This window comes from Somniosus microcephalus, chromosome 31 (genome assembly GCF_052327205.1).
Source record: "Somniosus microcephalus isolate GS21.2 chromosome 31, FLI_Smic_1.0, whole genome shotgun sequence".
NCBI lineage: Eukaryota > Metazoa > Chordata > Chondrichthyes > Squaliformes > Somniosidae > Somniosus > Somniosus microcephalus.
This window is the reverse complement of record NC_141017.1, coordinates 19,871,244-19,875,445: the sequence shown is the minus strand read 5'-3', so window position 1 is coordinate 19,875,445 and position 4,202 is coordinate 19,871,244. Positions and strand designations below refer to the sequence as shown.

General features: G+C 57.2%; 1 long non-coding RNA gene across 1 annotated transcript; it reads left to right on the top strand.

The window, feature by feature from the left end:
- The first annotated feature begins 1,742 nt into the window (after positions 1 to 1,742).
- LOC147097608 (uncharacterized) lies at positions 1,743 to 3,617 on the top strand. The gene is made up of 2 exons (XR_015074295.1): positions 1,743 to 2,141; positions 2,301 to 3,617. It is a non-coding gene; the product is annotated as an uncharacterized LOC147097608 (long non-coding RNA).
- Positions 3,618 to 4,202: the final 585 nt, after the last annotated feature.

The window sequence follows — 4,202 nt, the reverse complement described above, 5'->3', positions numbered from 1 at the left end:
GGAACAGTTTCATATTCATGAGAAGACCATCAAGAACCAGTTAAGGGCATCACCAGGACATTAAAACAATGAAGGTCATTCCAGACCAGAGATGGCCCGTTACCGCCATCCAAGAACAGTTTAAAATATAATAACTACCCCGTTGTGCTCCCAGCCCGCCAAAATTAAAACAAAAGACTAACCTGATTTGGCTCGAGATAGGGGCTTCTGATGAGAAGTATATCTGGGAACCCAGGGGTAGAAATAGACGGAAGAAGCCATAGACGGAGCGGCCATCGTGGAAAGAAGCCATCGTGGTGCTACCATCGTATCGGTAGCATCATCGCTAGAAGAAGGGGAAGAAAGTGGTTCGAGCCGGCGTCCCGCCCCGGGGTAAAACATTGGGAGATCATCGACCAACCCCGGGCCGTTGACGAAACGGGAGGCCATCGACCCACTCCGGCTCGGGAGAAGAGATAAGAAGAAACTGAAGAAATGATGGGGGCCAGCCCGAAGCTCCTCTGACCGGGGTCGAGCAAACAATCCCCGACCCCGCCGACATCCAGACCAGCCGGTGTCCAGCCGTCCCCGACCACCACCTCAGGAGAGAGGTGTGGCGCAGTTCGCTGGGGCTCCACCAACCACGTGGAGACGGGACGCCTGAAAGGATCAAACGCAGACCTGTTTCAAAACCTTACACTTCCTCGTTGGATTGGTGACCATGTTTCTGGCCCTTCATAATCAGATCTAGATAGGTTTAAGGGGGTGGACATTTAAGGGTATAATTAACATGAGTTGTTGTCCCTCGATGTTCCGTGTGTTTTCCCCATTTTATGATGATCTTTGTAGAGTATAATATGCCTGTATTTGCCTTAGTTAGTATTGTGTCGTTATGATTTGTTTGTGTTTTCCCCTCCCACGTACCCTCTTATTTTGCTTGCATTTTGATTTGTTTTACATTATGCAATAAAATTCCATTTCGTTTCATCAAACTTGGTCTACAAGAGTTTTCTCTACATTGTAGTTCCTGCCCCAAAGTCCAGAGTATAGAATCTAAGGGGCGAGTGGGTCGAACCACTCACGGTTTTACTGTGCAAGAGAGAGAGGCCTCTGGAGAGAGAAACCTCTGCGATCGAAAACCCCTTACAATCAGGTAAATTAAAACACTTTGGCCTAGAAATTCAGTTTGCACAGTTTTGGGGCGCTAAAGTCGGGCGTTCGGTAAATTTAGTGCCCGTCGGAAACTGCAGGCAACCGCGCCGAAATTCAGTGGATTTGGCCAAGAGTTTTGGCGAGCGCTGAAACCGGCGTTGCAATGCTCGGTTCCGGCGCTAAACCGGCGCTGCGGCCTGATAACGCCGATGCCGGGCGCAGCGCAGGTGCGGTCATGTGTTGCTTGACAGCAGACACCCTGACGCCGGCCTGCTCTTAAAGGGGGAAGGGTCAACTTTGACTGCTGCCACGCCCTGCACACTGGAGCCCTGCTGCTAGGCCTCAACAGTGCTGGTGGGACAAAATAGCGCCAGAACAGATGGAGATGGCCCGTGAAAGAGCCCAGCGCTTCTCAGACCATGCACTGAGGGTGCTGATTGATGCTGTCCAGGAGAGAAGACCCATCTTGTGCCCGGACAATGGCAGAAAGGCTCCCAGGAGAGAGTTCAGGAAAGCCTGGAGGAGCATCGCACGCAGGGTCTCCTCAAACTCAGATGTGCCCAGGACTGCGGACCAGTGCCGCAAAAAGTTCAATGACCTCTGTCGGCTGGTGAAGGTGAGTACCCTTTCCACTGTCCTCCTCATCCTTGCATGTGAGCCTCACACTATGGGCAAAGGGACCTCAAAGGCATAATGGGCAGCCCTCCTCACGCAGCAATGCCACTGGCATGATCATCAGCAGCACTTTCTGCACTGACCACACTGGCCAGGCTATTCCACCATGGGAGGCAGTACACACAGCAACAGGGCACCACACTGTACTTAGAGTCCGTCCTTTCTCTTGCAGGCCAAGCTGGCAAGAAATGCGCGCAGCCGGCTGGAGACCGGTGGTGGACGGCCCCACTACCAGGCTCTAAGTGCTCTGGAGGAGAGCGTCGCTGGACTCCTGCGTCCCCGGGTGACTGGCCCTGTAGCCATCGGGGATGCCGACCCTGTGCTGGAAGCCACTGGTAAGGAGATGACCGCTTGCAGCTCTCTCGTTGCCCTAGTGCTTCCGATCTAAATCCTTTCCCACTGACGGACAAATGCGCATAATGCCACCGCTCAGGCGTCCCTCGCTGACGCCCTGTCCTCACTTTAAAGCTACTCTTGTGCCTTCTTGCTTTCAGCTGCTGAGGAGGAGGTGGTCCCTGAGGCGCCGGGTGCCAGGCCCTTGGAGGAGGAGGACGTCCAGGACGAGGAGGAAGCCGGGCCATCGGGCGAGCCCTCAGCCGTGCCAGGGGATGGCAATGAAGGGGGGACGTCTGGCATGCAGGAGAGCCAGGGGGAGGTGTTGCAGGGGAGGGCAGATCCTGCTTGCAGTGGGGTCCAGGCAGGCGGCAGGGGTCGGCCAGCTCGGCCGGCTTCTCCCCAGCTGCAGAGTCCTCCAGTCCGGAGAGTGGCCTCGGCCAGGAGGTGCGCCTCCTGCAAGAGATCTCGGTGGCGTCTGACCGGCGCCACCATGAGTTCATGGGGGTTGTGCAGCAGATGCCGCACGCCATCGAGTCCCTGGCTCAGAGTGTGGCAGCATTCGGCCAATCACAGGCCAGGGGGGTGGAGCAACTGGCCGCAGCGCACGCCAGGGGGGCCGAACTACTCGCGGCACTGCAGGAGGAGAGTCGCCAGAGAGGTGGTTCCTTCGACACACTGTCACAGCAGCTGGAGGCACATACCCGGGCAGTGCGGTCACTGACTTCTGCCACACTCGCTTTGACGCAGAGGCGTCGCACCCGCACCCGCCGCCCTGCTGCAACACAGCGGCCTGGCCTCCAGCACATAGCTGCGCCAGCTGAACTGCCAGGCCGGACGACTGCCACTGTGTCTGCTGAGCCTCGCGCGCCTGGCAGCAGCCAGCTTGCCCCCCTTGGAGCATCCGACACTACCACTCCCCCAGCCAGGGTGCGAGGAGCTGCTGCTGCCACTGATGCTGGCCAGCCACAGCCGAAGCAGTCAGCAGCCGGCCCCTCCCGGGACGTGCGTCGTGTTGGCCGACCCCCAAGGCCATCTGTCGCGACGCATGGGGGCCCTCATGAGCCTTCCCCCAGCCTTGAGGCCGCCACAGGGCCCACGTTGAGGCGGAGCAGTAGGCCGGGCAGGGGCCGGGGAAGGCTCTCTAAGGACTCGCCCTCTCGGCACAGCCGCTAGAGTGTGGTCTCTGCGGCATTGTATATATGGGGGGGATTGTGTTTTGGGGGCTGATTTTTGTGGATGGCCAAAATTGAAGGCATTTTGTGTTTTTATGGGGGTCTTTCTGTTGGCGAGGGGGGCCCTTTTTTTGTTACGGCCAATGTTGAAGGCCATGTGGATGGCCAACTTTTGTTAGTCCTCCCCAGGTTGGGGGAGTGACATATGTTTGTGACTGTTTTTTGGGTGTGTTCTGTGTTTTTGAGTTTCATGTGGGAAGGGGCCTCAGTTTGTTAAATAAAGGTTTTTATTTATTCAGCTTGTCCAGGTGTCATGTTTCAAGTGTTTGCTGCGTTAACCGGCTGACGGCTTCCGGAGCGGCTGCCTTCAGGTGCGCTCATTCCCACAGGCCATTCCCTCACAGCGGGCCTAGAAGTGTCGAACAATAAGCCCCCGGCGTACGGCCCTTGGGCCTTCTGGCCCCCTCCTGGCCTGCTCCTCCTCCTCCTCCCCCTCCTCCTCCTGATGGTCCTCCTGCTCGTCCTCCTCAGGTGGTGGTGCAATGTCAGGTGGCAGTGCCTGCGTTCGGCGGATAGCCAGGTTGTGCAGCATGCAGCACACGACGACGAACTGGGACACTCTATCTGGCGAATACTGTAGAGAGCCGCCGGAGCGATCCAGGCAGCGGAAGCGTTGCTTGAGGACGCCTATGGTTTGCTCTATGACGTTCCTTGTTGCTTGATGGCTTTCGTTGTATGAGTCCTCCGCTGGGGTCCTGGGCGCGCGGAGCGGGGTCATGAGCCATGTGCACAAAGTGTAGCCCTTGTCCCCGATAAGCCATCCCCTTGGTGGAGGCTGTGCCTGGAACATGTCAGCCACAGTAGTCTGGCGCAGGATAAAAGCATCGT